Below are 15,435 nucleotides of genomic sequence, written 5' to 3'. Positions count from 1 at the left end.
ACTTAGATAGTTTTGTCATGTGCCAACCGCAGCAATGCATTCATACCGGTCTGCTAGGAGTTCCTGTCCAGAAGGAGGGGGCACCGCAGGGGAGGCGTCGAGGGGCGGAAGGCGGTGCCTTAGTGCCCTCCCTCCTTCTGACATTTGTAAAGGAACCCTAACTTTATTATTTTTTTAATACTAAGATATATATGTATGTATGGATATGTTTTTTGTCCTCAGATGAGGTTTGAAGTGTCTGTGTGGTGCAGCTGGTCTGGTCTGTCTCTGTACAGTCGAGGCTGCACCCACCTATAAAAGGTGGGGGCTCACCAGGACATGCACACCTCACAAGTTCCCGGCTCTCTCGACTCGGTTGACGGGTTTCTTGGAGAAGGGGAGGGCAGTGAGGCACAGTCCCCCGTCCCCCGACGCCCTCGCGGTGCCCCTCCTTCTTCGACTAACCCTCTGCATAGGAGCCGTGAGAGCCAGGAACTTGTGAGTTTTGTATGTCCACTCAGGCATCATTCATACCTGGTCTGTAGGAAGTTCCTGTCAGAAGGAGGGGGCACCGCGAGGGCGTCGAGGGGCGGAAGGCGGTGCCTTAGTGCCTCCCTCCTTCTGACATTGTAAAGGAACCCTAACTTTATTATTTTTTTAATAGTAAGAGATATATATATATATGTATGTATGTATATATATGTTTTTTGTCCTCAGATGAGGTTTGAAGTGTCTGTGTGGTGCAGCTGGTCTGGTCTGTCTCTGTACAGTCGAGGCTGCACCCACCTATAAAAGGTGGGGCTCACCAGGACATGCACACCTCACAAGTTCCCGGCTCTCTCGACTCGGTTGACGGGTTTCTTGGAGAAGGGGAGGGCAGTGAGGCACAGTCCCCCGTCCCCCGACGCCCCTCGCGATGCCCCTCCTTCTTCGACTAACCCTCTGCATAGGAGCCGTGAGAGCCAGGAACTTGTGAGTTTTGTATGTCCACTCAGGCATCATTCATACCTGGTCTGTAGGAAGTTCCTGTCAGAAGGAGGGGGCACCGCGAGGGCGTCGAGGGGCGGAAGGCGGTGCCTTAGTGCCTCCCTCCTTCTGACATTGTAAAGGAACCCTAACTTTATTATTTTTTTAATAGTAAGAGATATATATATATATATGAATGTATGTATATGTTTTTTGTCCTCAGATGAGGTTTGAAGTGTCTGTGTGGTGCAGCTGGTCTGGTCTGTCTCTGTACAGTCGAGGCTGCACCCACCTATAAAAGGTGGGGGCTCACCAGGACATGCACACCTCACAAGTTCCCGGCTCTCTCGACTCGGTTGACGGGTTTCTTGGAGAAGGGGAGGGCAGTGAGGCACAGTCCCCCGTCCCCCGACGCCCCTCGCGATGCCCCTCCTTCTTCGACTAACCCTCTGCATAGGAGCCGTGAGAGCCAGGAACTTGTGAGTTTTGTATGTCCACTCAGGCATCATTCATACCTGGTCTGTAGGAAGTTCCTGTCAGAAGGAGGGGGCACCGCGAGGGCGTCGAGGGGCGGAAGGCGGTGCCTTAGTGCCTCCCTCCTTCTGACATTGTAAAGGAACCCTAACTTTATTATTTTTTTAATAGTAAGAGATATATGTATGTATGGATATGTTTTTTGTCCTCAGATGAGGTTTGAAGTGTCTGTGTGGTGCAGCTGGTCTGGTCTGTCTCTGTACAGTCGAGGCTGCACCCACCTATAAAAGGTGGGGGCTCACCAGGACATGCACACCTCACAAGTTCCCGGCTCTCTCGACTCGGTTGACGGGTTTCTTGGAGAAGGGGAGGGCAGTGAGGCACAGTCCCCCGTCCCCCGACGCCCCTCGCGATGCCCCTCCTTCTTCGACTAACCCTCTGCATAGGAGCCGTGAGAGCCAGGAACTTGTGAGTTTTGTATGTCCACTCAGGCATCATTCATACCTGGTCTGTAGGAAGTTCCTGTCAGAAGGAGGGGGCACCGCGAGGGCGTCGAGGGGCGGAAGGCGGTGCCTTAGTGCCTTCCTCCTTCTGACATTGTAAAGGAACCCTAACTTTATTATTTTTTTAATAGTAAGATATATATATGTGTATGTATGTATATGTTTTTTGTCCTCAGATGAGGTTTGAAGTGTCTGTGTGGTGCAGCTGGTCTGGTCTGTCTCTGTACAGTCGAGGCTGCACCCACCTATAAAAGGTGGGGGCTCACCAGGACATGCACACCTCACAAGTTCCCGGCTCTCTCGACTCGGTTGACGGGTTTCTTGGAGAAGGGGAGGGCAGTGAGGCACAGTCCCCCGTCCCTCGACGCCCTTCGCGATGCCCCTCTTTCTTCGACTAACCCTCTGCATAGGAGCCGTGAGAGCCAGGAACTTGTGAGTTTTGTATGTCCACTCAGGCATCCTTCATACCTGGTCTGTAGGAAGTTCCTGTCAGAAGGAGGGGGCACCGCGAGGGCGTCGAGGGGCGGAAGGCGGTGCCTTAGTGCCTTCCTCCTTCTGACATTGTAAAGGAACCCTAACTTTATTATTTTTTTAATACTAAGATATATATGTATGTATGTATATGTTTTTTGTCCTCAGATGAGGTTTGAAGTGTCTGTGTGGTGCAGCTGGTCTGGTCTGTCTCTGTACAGTCGAGGCTGCACCCACCTGTAAAAGGTGGAGGCTCACCAGGACATGCACACCTCACAAGTTCCCGGCTCTCTCGACTCGGCTGAAGACGGGTTTCTTGGAGAAGGGGAGGGCAGTGAGGCACAGTCCCCCGTCCCTCGACGCCCTTCGCGATGCCCCTCTTTCTTCGGCTAACCCTCTGCATAGGAGCCGTGAGAGCCAGGAACTTGTGAGTTTTGTATGTCCACTCAGGCATCCTTCATACCTGGTCTGTAGGAAGTTCCTGTCAGAAGGAGGGGGCACCGCGAGGGCGTCGAGGGGCGGAAGGCGGTGCCTTAGTGCCTTCCTCCTTCTGACATTGTAAAGGAACCCTAACTTTATTATTTTTTTAATACTAAGATATATATGTATGTATGTATATGTTTTTTGTCCTCAGATGAGGTTTGAAGTGTCTGTGTGGTGCAGCTGGTCTGGTCTGTCTCTGTACAGTCGAGGCTGCACCCACCTATAAAAGGTGGAGGCTCACCAGGACATGCACACCTCACAAGTTCCCGGCTCTCTCGACTCGGTTGACGGGTTTCTTGGAGAAGGGGAGGGCAGTGAGGCACAGTCCCCCGTCCCCCGACGCCCCTCGCGATGCCCCTCCTTCTTCGACTAACCCTCTGCATAGGAGCCGTGAGAGCCAGGAACTTGTGAGTTTTGTATGTCCACTCAGGCATCATTCATACCTGGTCTGTAGGAAGTTCCTGTCAGAAGGAGGGGGCACCGCGAGGGCGTCGAGGGGCGGAAGGCGGTGCCTTAGTGCCTCCCTCCTTCTGACATTGTAAAGGAACCCTAACTTTATTATTTTTTTTAATAGTAAGATATATATATATATATATATATATATATATATGTGTGTGTGTGTATATATTTATGTATATGAGGATGGACAGTGAACATTTTAAGCCCACTCGGCAGCGACAGATGGCCACCCCTTCCTGAGCCTGGTTCTGTCGGAGGTTTCTCCCCGTTAAAAGGGAGTTTTTCCTCCCCACCGTCGCCAAGTGCTTGCTCATAGGGGATTTTTTGGGCTGTTTTTTTAAAACCAACCGCTGATAAGTTCACTGGCATCAAGTTTAGGACTGCAAACATTTAAATGGATAATTCGTCATCAAGTGAGGAATGATCCATTTAAATCATATTTGAGAGTCACATATATTTGTATATAAATATGATTTGTTGGACAATAAGGCCAATCACAGACTAATTTGGACAATTGGGAAAAATTAAATAAATAAAAAAAATTGGATAAAATGCATGTGTCATTGTTTCATATTGATTTCAAATAACATATCATTTGATTTCAACATATTTTTGTTACACTTGCAGTGGTGTTATTTTGTTATGATCCTGTTCATTTTAAATCTATATCTAAATCATCTAAATAGAAATGGAAAACTAGAAAAATTAAAAATATAGCTTTACTAATCTGAAAGTTATTTGTCATTTGATCCATCATTCCCACAGTGGAAACACATTATTTCATATTATGTTCAATTCAGTAGTTAAAAGTATAAAATTTAATAATGTCTATTTTTAGTTTACTTTGTTAATAAACACATTTTTTAGTATTTTAGAAACACTAACATCATACATATCCAAATATGAAGCAATGTTTTAACTCCCATTTACATACAGACCTGTGGCCAACTTTATAAACCATTTTGAATTTTTTCCAGCTGAGGCGTTCAAAATAGATATACTTTTGATTGTCACAGTGTTATTTGGGCAGCTGCCTGCCTAATATAACATAACATCACCACAATATTTTACATTAAATGAGGAAATGTATCTTTGTTTCCTCAGCTAAGACTGCTTGGCTGCTGTAGCTTGTGTTTATGTTGAGAGTGACATCTGATTTAAAAGCAAGAAGCAAAAGCCACTGAGCACCATCAGTCAGCACAGAGGCAATGCTACAAATTTAAGGAACAAAGGTCAATTCTTTGTGTGTGTACATGCACAGAGCACATGTGCACACGGTTGTGCAGATTAACTCACAGATGTATATGACAACTCACGTTTGTGGCATTGATATTGTTTTCCAATCTTAAATGTAATACATACATTTCCGTCATTGGCCATAATTCTTGCAAGGAAGGGACTCAAAGGTCACAAGTTATTAAATAAAATTAATTAAACACACCATTAAAAGAAGTTCACTATTCACTCCTTAAACATCATAGCTAGCAGCAGTTATTCATATCTATGAAAGAGAGAGCTTAATTGTTTGATTAAGCTTGATTGGAATGTCAGCTCCACACTGTGGCTGGTTGATTAAATAAGTTGGGGGAGCAAAAGTAAAATGAGCTACTTGTGGGATACTATTTAACTTGGGTTGGGTTGGGTAAGCTGCTCATTTTATGCTCATTTTACTTTTCAGATGGTGTCAAGCCTGGCAGTTTGGTGTAATTGTTAGCCTAGTAATTCATACTAATATATTTCTCACACACAACCTCAACCTCTGCCTCTCCATGTGAGCAGAGACGCAGCAGCATCTTGTTTCTACAGGAAGCCTGATTAAAATGTGAGGCATTTATACGGTGTACAAGATTAATAACAAATATTCACTGCCTGCAAACCATACCAGGATGGACTATTCGTTTTCCCAGTGGGTCACACGAAAAACTGAGACTGGTGTGGAGGCTCAAACTAATAAGCTGAACTCAGTTCTAATCAGTATTAATTTTATTTCTTCATAAACTGCTACTGGCATGAGTGCATATTACAACTTCACTGCCACAGTATTCCTTGTTTTCCTTACACACAGACCTTATAGGAGGTAATTGAGAGAAAAAAGAGGGGAGGATGGAGTGGGTGAGTAATGTCATTAGGTGAGGTCATTTGGGATATTTTATGGCAATGAAGCAGAAAATTATTGAACTTTAAACTGGATACATTTAAAATTGCATTGTTTTTCTGATGCAGATTGTATTTTATGCAAAATATGTTAAATCTTGTGGGAATGTTCACTTTCAATACAGTTCAGTTATGCAGTGCTGAGTGTCAGACATGCTAAGGCAGCGGTCCCCAACCCTCGGACCGGTACCGGTCCGTGAGTCGTTTGGTACCGGGCCGCGAGAGTTGAGGCTCAGGTATGAAATGTGTGGTTTTCAGTGTTTTTATCAGTTTTCAGCGTTATTTTGTTATCGTTTTTATCGTTAACTCAGTTTTCCTGGGTCTTTTCACGTGTGTTATGAATAAATCTTCTTTTTTTCGGTACCGGTACTAGTTTTATTTTGTTGTATTTATCCGCGACACCTTAAAGGCTGGTCCATGAAAATATTGTCGGGCATAAACCGGTCCGTGGCGCAAAAAAGGTTGGGGACCGCTGTGCTAAGGCACATGTAATGAAATAACTTGTTTGAGCTTTGGTAAAGAGTTCATTTCTAAATGTTTACACAAATGAGACTTTTCTCACCTTGGTTACTGTTTCAGCTTCACAAAGGCTTCAGTGTTATAATGAAGAAAAAGGAGCATCACTTCAATACATCAGCCGTGTTGTCAGTGATGTAATTTGAGATTTTGCTGGAAGAAGGAGATGTGAGTAAGGTCTTTATGTTTCTGCTTGGACCTTCTGTCCTGCAACCCAAACCCAGATAAGCAGCAAGATATGGATAGATGGATGAGTAGATGTCCTTCTGACATAATTATGTCAATAAGAAACATGAAAAAATAGTTTAACCAGTGCACTTTAGGTCTTAAAAACATGAACAGCATATCCAAGCATTTCCTTAAAACCATATCAACACAATCCAGTGAAGTGAATTAACAGTTTCTCCAAAGACAGCTGCTACATGCAAAGGAATCAAAGTTCACAATGCCATCTTCTCAATTCTGTTGGAAAAATATGTCCCATAATTTTTTAAATGGTTAAGAGACAGAACAAATAACCATGTCTAATGTAGCATCTGTGATTTAAACGAAACACAAAACTGTATCAGTTTTCAATTGAGTACGTTTTGTATGATTTTGCAAATTTAAAAAAAAAAGCACCATGATCTACTTTAAGGAACACAAGCAGGATATTTTGGAGTGACCTGACTTGAAAACTCTGCAGGTGGATATTAAAAATGCTGCATCTTCTGCAAAGCAGCCTAAAAATATCCAACAACATCAAAAGTGCTTCACTGAAAAGTGGGTGAAATTTTTTTAATCAGTAATGGAAAGAATGCACAAGTTGATATGAATATCACAAGGTCTGCTAGCTAAGGGTGTTGCAATCTAGAAACACTGTTGTCTCTTCCTCTAACTTGGAGCAGTTATCATCACAGTGCAACTTCACCCTCAGCTCTGAGCAAAACTGCTAAAAAATGTGCATGGTGCAGAAAAGGAGAGAGGCGATGGATGTGTGAGGCAGAAAACAGGATTCAGAAAAATGCTGAGCTCTGCAGGCTTCAGGAGTAGACTCTGAGTGCACAACCACAAATGGTTCTTTCTAGTTGGAGCTCTTTTCCCCTCCATACATTACTGAGGTGCTGAACCATGGTGGTGGTCCAGACCTTTTTTAATTTATGCCCTCAGCCCTGGGGACTTAGTGACTGAAAGACTGCTAAACCTCTGCTGGTCACTGTAGATAGTCGCAAAGGAAATAATCTGAACTGTTGAGCTGTTTTATCATAACTGAAAAACATGCAGTAGCTAGGAAGAAATATTCTCCATTAGCATTAATTTAAAAAACTGAGCACAATAAGGTCGGTTGTCAGAAGAAGCAGGCACCCTTGGCTCCCTGGCACACCGAGCTGAAGACATGGTCTCTCTTCTCATTTGACCTGTGCACAGTGGACCATAAATGAGCTGTTTACTTTTTTATCTCTACAATATCTCAGGTAATATCTACATTTGCATCAAGTGAGGCAACAGTGCAGTTTCTCTCCTGTATGGATTCTCTGATGAACACACAGGGGCACGCTCGGATCAAACACTTGTTATGTCTGCCTGAATGATTTGTCATGTTCGCATGTATTATGAGGTCAACATCCTCTTTAAAACAAGCACAGCAAACACAGCAGAAGTTTATCTCAGTGTGAGATTGTAAATGATTAGATATTTTTCATGGATGTTGCACATGCTGCCAAGTACTCTTCAGAGACAGCAGCGACCTGACTGGAGGCTCCGTGGCATGCCTTCATCTTCTTATTCTTTATTTACATGTGCAGAAGCAGAGCAGTCTGATTCCAGCAGTGCATGCTGGGAAACGCTGTCTGTAGACTGTAAGCACCATTAGTCAACGCTGTGCGCGAATGCTCCCCTCCCGCCAATTTCCTGAGATAGACTCAGCGGCGTGTGGAGCAGACATGCAAAAAGATCCAGTCGCACCAAAGCATTATAGAATACAGATACATCAAAAGAAATACCATCACAAGTCACAAGACTCAGAACACAAAACTACCAAGAAAATCTATGACGTTGGAGAATTATCATTAAACAGTTCGCAGCGTTCCTCACAGCACTCAGTAGCGATTAGTCCACATTTGCTCCGTGTTTTTAAACAGTTTGCTAAAGAAATTTAAAAACCTTTTCAAGGACATTTTAAAAGTTTGAAACCAGTCAGCTAACTTTTGACAGCTGTACCGACCAGTTTCCTCCAGTCTATGTAGCAGACTGTTTTATCCTAAAAGAAAATGGAGAGAGGAGACGGACGACAAAATGATGTTGGTGTAGGGGTCGATGAACTCCGTTTTACACTGCTGCAAATCGTTCTGTTGTGCGGTCTATTGATTGAAGAAAACCTCTGTGTTCTGGGTCAATTTATTAATCGGCTGCCACATGATATTGACGGGGACAACCGTCAGAATGACGAGGAAGAGGCTGACGAGGAAGATGAGGAGGTGGTTGATGTTCCAGTAGAAGGCATCGAAAGAAATCCATCTCAGGAAATAGAAGGACCCTGGGACAATAATGGAGCAGGAGACTTTGAATTAAACCTGGCTGAGCAAGCAGAAGATCTGATAATTGAGGAAATGAGGTGGTTCTGGAAAGATGAGGAGTCTGAAAATGGTCCTCATAGGCTGTATCCCAATTCAGGGTCTGCAGCCTTAAAGTACGCAGCCTTAACGGTCCGCTAGGGCCTCGTAGTCAAAGACCGCTAAGGACGCCGGAAGTGCGAGGCTTGTGAAATCGGACGGTCTAGCCTCCGTCGCGCTGCCTAGGTTGCCTAGAAACCATGATACTAACCGCTGGAAACGTTTCATACAGCTTTGTTTGACAGAAATTAAGGTGAAATCTTTTTTTCATTTGTTTGTTTGTTTTTACATGAGCTTTGTGTGATTTGATAAGCATCTGAGGCTGAGACCACGGGACTGTAAAAACACAATTGTTGGGCTTCATTTCTGTACTGAACAGTCATTTAAGATTAGCTAGTAAATAACAATTAGTTAATTTTGTTCATGAGACTAAAGTCATCTCACTTTGGTAATGTAAATATAATATGGCCAATATTAAAGTTATTATTATATTAATCATTATTAGTTATTGCAGCAGTGAACTTGAACTCTGTGTCAAATACTGAGCTTCAGTAAAGATTCAAGTTGTAGTTATTTATGTCTTATCACCTTAAATCTTCACTCAAAGACTAGTATCTTTTACAGTGTATATGTACAGTTGTGGTCAAAAGTTTACATACACTTGTAAAGAATATAACATAATGGATCTACTGAGTGTCCCGTTATTTCTAAAACTCTGATTTTTCTCTGATAGAGTGATTGGAACAGATACTTCTTTGTCACAAAAAACATTCATGAAGTTTGGTTCTTTAATGACTTTATTATGGGTTAACAGAAAAAAGTGATCACATCTGCTGGGTCAAAATTATACATACAGCAACATGAATTAGCAATTTTGGTGACTTAGAAAGTTGTCAGTGAACTGAGCTTCATAGCATGGCCTCTTAACTTCTTGTGAGTGATTATGAGTGACTACAGCTGGTGACTTCTCTTAGACAGGTTAAATAGGGCTCATTGGATACAAACGCCCACAAATGCTACAATGGGAAAGTCAAAGGAGCTCAGCATGGATCTGAAAAAGCGAATTATTGACTTGAACAAGTCAGGAAAGTCACTTGGGACCATTTCAAAGCAGCTGCATGTCCCAAGAGCAACAGTGCAAACAATTGTTTGTAAGTATAAAGTGCATGGCACTGTTTCATCACTGCCAAGATCAGGAAGAGAACGCAAGCTATCACCTGCTGCTGAGAGAAAATTGGTCAGGAGGATGAAGAGTCAACCAAGAATCACCAAAAGGCAGATCTGCCAAGAATTAGAAGCTGCTGGAACACAGGTGTCATTGTCCACAGTTAAACGTGTTTTGCATCTCCATGGACTGAGAGGCTGCCGTGCAAGAAGGAAGCCCTTGCTCCAAAAGCGGCACCTTAAGGCTCGACTGAAGTTTGCTGCTGATCACGTGGACAAAGATAAGACCTTCTGGAGGAAAGTTCTGTGGTCAGACTAAACAAAAATCGAGCTTTTTGGCCACAATGCCCAGCGATATGTTTGGAGGAGAAAAGGTGAGGCCTTTGACCCCAAGAACACCATGCCTACAATCAAGCATGGTGGTGGGAGTATTATGCTGTGGGGCTGTTTTGCTGCCAATGGAACTGGTGATTTACAGAGAGTAAATGGGACAATGAAGAAGGAGGATTACCTTCACATTCTTCAACATAACCTAAAATCATCAGCATGAAGGTTGGGTCTTGGGCGCAGTTGGGTGTTCCAACAGGACAATGACCCCAAACACACATCAAAAGTGGTAAAGGAATGGCTAAATCAGGCTAGAATAAGGGTTTTAGAATGGCCTTCTCAAAGTCCTGACTTAAACCCCATTGAAAACGTGGACAATGCTGAAGAAACAAGTCCATGTCAGAAAGCCATCAAATTTAACTGAACTGCACCAATTCTGTCAAGAGGAGTGGTCAAAGATTCAACCAGAAGCTTGTGGATGGCTACCAAAAGCGCCTAATTGAAGTGAAAATGGCTAAGGGACATGTAACCAAATATTAGCACTGCTGTATGTATATTTTTGACCCAGCAGATGTGATCACTTTTTTCTGTTAACCCATAATAAAGTCATTAAAGAACCAAACTTCATGAATGTTTTTTGTGACAAAGAAGTATCTGTTCCAATCACTCTATCAGAGAAAAATCAGAGTTTTAGAAATGACGGACACTCGGTAGAGCCATTATATTATATTCTTTACAAGTGTATGTAAACTTTTGACCACAACTGTAGATGTATCATATATAAGAGACAAATATTGTTTTTTTATTATGTTGCCATCACTAAATCTGTCTGAATGCTTAAATATATGTGTAAAAAGAAAATGTACGAGCTGTGAAAACGGTTTCTGATAGAATGAAGAGTAGACTGATATATGAAATATTCCTTTATTGGGTGAGAAAATCAGACCATGTCATAACTGCTTTAAGTCATACAGAATAGATATCAGAGCCTTAAACAGGCTGACTTCTGCTAAATGTGTCAAAATGGGCAGAAAGTACACAAACACACAACATCCTTATAGAATATCATGTAACACTATAGATCAACTTACCTAAGAATATATAAAGCATATAAACAATTACAGCAATATGATGCAACAAACACAGCAGTGCTACTGATCCAAAATACTCAAAGCTTCATAGAACTGGAACAAACATTTATTTTTAGGTCCTTTCTGCTGCTGATACATACTTTAGGTTTCCGAACATTAAACTTGTTTCTGCCTTTCGTAGTGTGTAACTTGAAGGCCCTGAGTACTTTCTCCCACACTGAAAACACTTGAATGATAAAAATTATTTGAACATTACCTAATAAGACTGATTCAGGACAGACAATTAGTTATTTTAAACTTTTATATCAGTCCTTCACAAACAGGGAACAGTCTGTCTATTCTCTCCATCTGTCAGCTGCTGCTGGCTCTTCCTCCTCCTCTTCCTCACACACTGCTGAGTTTGTCCTGGTGGATCATCAGGGATGCAAAGCCTCACAGATGATGTGCAGCAGTGGGTCCCTCAGTCTGTCCTCACTCTGGACACTTGCAGTTGTCACACATGGAAATCAAATGTGTGATAAGCTGCAGGATTCAAACACAAGTGTAACTTATGTAACATGTTCATACTTTTATTCCACAATCAGAGAGAAAGAAACAGAGAGAGAGTGCAGGACAGACAGGTGACAGTCTCAGGTGTACACACTGCTACAAAACAGCACAAGAGAAGGAGGATTTAGTGTTTGTGTTATTACGAGTGCTAAACAAGAAGAGTTCCCAGATGGTACAGTGGACACATGTGTGACTGCTGTGATTAAAGCATCTTTCTTTCAGCTTAACGAGTGAACCGTCAGCTCGTTCAAACACACGTTAAAGTCCGTTTGGCTCGACACCACCGAACAGAGGCAGCAATATAACATAGCTAACATTAACAGTGAAGTGGATCCTGCTTGTGACGTGATATTCAGGACTGCAAACCGAGCAGCATCACTGACTTTCAGCTTGTTGTGTTTGTGGATATATGACTGACTTTAATTATCCATAAAATCATCACATTCTCTGTAAGATTAAGGTCACCTATTGAACGGCGTATATTTTAAAGTAAAGTCTTAAAACCAAACATCTTGCCAACAGTAATGTTTTAATGTTCTTTGTTATTAAACATTTGCACATAAATAAGTGACATAATATTCAGTACTTACTTTTAACAGTTTATTCTTCGGCCGCCCCGCTTCAGCCGTCTGCCGTTTTTTTTGCCCAAATTATCGGGCTATGAAGTCTGGGATATGTTGGGCCATGAAGGATACACCGACTCATCCTTAAAATTCAGAGAAATGAAGGATGCATTTGAGGGCCGCATTTCGAACTGCCTTTGTGGCGTCGCTGTGACGTAATCGGCCTTGAAATGTGGCCTTTAAGGCTGCAGACCCTGAATTGGGATACAGCCATAGTGACACAGATAGCAATGACAGCGATGATGATGGAGACAATGGTCAGGATGCTCCTGTGTTATTGCCCCCCAGCCCAGTACCAGGAGGTTCAAGGAGGAGCCCAAGGGAGGAGGAGGATGAAGAAGAAGAAGATGGGAGAGCTAGAAAACAATTTAAACACTGAACTTTGAGCTGAGCTCATCTTCCAAAGCTACATGTGTCCTACATGTAGCATATATATATATATACATACATATACATATACATAGCTATTTCAATTCCCCTTGTGTCTTCTACAGCTGTGTTTTAGTCTCCCTTTGCCCTTTATGTGTTCAAGCTGTATGTCTTATGTCAAGTGTCTATTGTCATGTCTGCGTCGCATGTTTCCTGTTTTATTTTGAAAGTCTGTGTCCTATATCAGTGTAGTCAGCTTTGCTTCCTTTGTCTCCTCATGTCAGTCTAGTGTCAGCTGTTTTCCCCATGTGTTTTCACTCCCCCTAATCACCCTTGTGTGTATTTAGTCTGTGTGTTTCTGTTCATTCTTTGTCAGGTCGTCTGTTGTTCACGGCATGTTCTCCATACCATGTTTCTAGGTTTTTCCATGTTCTTTGTTTAGTTCTCCCAGTTTAGGTTTATGTTAATTTTGCTTCGGTTTGCCTTGCCCTTTGTTTTTACCTTTTACCGGCCTCATTAAACGGCTCACCTTTTGTTAACATTCAAGTTTTGTTCCCTGTTCCTTGGAGTCTGCGTTTTGGGTCTTTTTTGTCAACCCCTACAGTCTGCTTTGGCCAGATTGTGACAATGTCTAATTTTTACAAACATTAACTGAGCACAAAAAGTGAGACAGTTAGTGCTTGGTCATTTTTTTCTCTTTGTTGTAAACATGCTTCTTGGCAATAAATCTTATACTGCTGGAAAGCCTGTTTATTTCCCCTCAAATGGTGTCACATTTGTAAGGAAAATATGGGTTGTGGCCATGAAAAAGTAGGAGCCTCAGTAACATGTGGAAGAACCATACACAGCCACAACAGCCTGGCACCTCCTCCTCATGCTGGTCACCAGCAGTGTGTGACTGAGGTTGCGTTGGTCACTGTGTTAAGTGGAGTTGAAATCAGCCATCAACATGTGTGGCCTTGTTTTGTTTGTTACATTTTTGGAAACACCAAACTGCAGGTACAGAGAGTGTTTCAACAACAGCATGTCATCGATATCTATGATTAACTACTTATTCCAAGACCAAACCAAGCTCCCAAATAATATACTAAAAGATATTCTGAGTGTAGATAACATCCGAGATGTGGGGCCTAAATACCCCCATTATGAAGTTTTACCAGAGTATTGCACTCAAGCTTGTATCTTGTTCTGACTTCCACAAGTTCATTTTTAGATCAGATTTATCCTCAAGCCCCAAACACAGTCATTTTATCCTGTTTTCCTACAACAGAAGTTTTCTACACTTACACGACACATTTTGACACACTGAATGCTTTTATTTTCAAACGTGTCAATCCAGGAAAGCCAAATGGAAAACATAAAGTATAGATTTGATTTGAACAATAGAGTCAGCATCTAAGTAATCAAAAGGTTTTTAGCCCATGAAGCAGTTCAGCAAACATGTAAAGCAGCAAAAATGCACTTTAGGTAGTAAAGTGTTTTAAATAACCAATTACTGATGAAAGACTCACCCTAGTTTCCTTAAGTTAATTTATTTTATTCAGCCAGAAAGGAAAAATAAATCATGAGGAATACTTTAAACTTTAAATAAAACACTCATGGAGAGGTGTGAACATAAACCAAACAGCCAACAGGTGGTATCTACTAAGTGACAAATGGCGCCATCTTGTGGCCTCTTTCTGTCACTATAATTCATTCAAAGCTTGAATTATGGAATTTGTGGAAAATGCTTCACCTGTAAAAGTTTAAAAGTCACCAGTGACATTTTCCCCCAGCAGAATGTTCAACAGCTTCATCAGAATGAACCAAAGTCGATGTCGTCGCAAGAGTCAGAACACAGAGCTACCAAGAAACTCTATGACGTTCATCTCTGCATCGTTTAGTTTGGATGTAGTTGGTGGAGAAATATCATTAAACAGTTTGCTGCGTTCCTCACAGCACTCAGTGGACACTGGGCTTGGACACAGTCAAATCAGTATGTGAGATAGCTGGCTGCTCAAATAAGTGTTCTCCTTTTTCATACCAGGCTCATCCTCCAGCTGTGATTCCTCCCCTGTTCCCTGTTTTTTTCTTTGTCTACTGTAGTTATATTATAAACACAAAATTAGCTCAGGTTCAGAGAACAATTCCAAAATCTTGATGGTGACAAAAATACCAAAAATTGTTCTTTTAAGCTGTATAGCCAAGATCTTTTGCTGTAAATGACCACATCCGTTGATAGAAGTCATTTGTAATGACAGGTAAGAACATTTAAGACAGATGAGGTGGAAGAGGAAGGGTTAGATCCTTCACCTTTTATCTTTGCATTTTTATTTTCATTTTATTGTATTTCTGAGCATTTTGTTGTTCCTTTTGGTGTTTTGGGAAACTGTAAATATTGACCGAGAGGCAATAATAATAACATAATAATCATAATTATAATAATTAATAGTATTAGAACATTTTCCTGTTTCTCTGTTTCATGGGGGCTTTCGTCCTGGGTTTCTCTCGTGTGTCCAGTAACCTGGCGTACTGAATGCGTGCAGCTCTGTTTTAAATCACACTAAAAGTTAGGATCTGTACGAAACACAGGAGATGTTTGACTAAATATCACCCCGAGATATTTAAACCCAGCATCTTTAAATGCATTTGCAAGATAAGGGGTTTTTTGTGGAACATTACTTGCAAAAGGGAGATGGAGAAAAGACAGAGATTAGTAGATAAATAGAAATAGAAA

Source organism: Simochromis diagramma, unplaced genomic scaffold (assembly GCF_900408965.1).
Source record: "Simochromis diagramma unplaced genomic scaffold, fSimDia1.1 OVJJ01000216.1, whole genome shotgun sequence".
Lineage (NCBI taxonomy): Eukaryota > Metazoa > Chordata > Actinopteri > Cichliformes > Cichlidae > Simochromis > Simochromis diagramma.
This window is presented reverse-complemented; position numbering follows the sequence as displayed.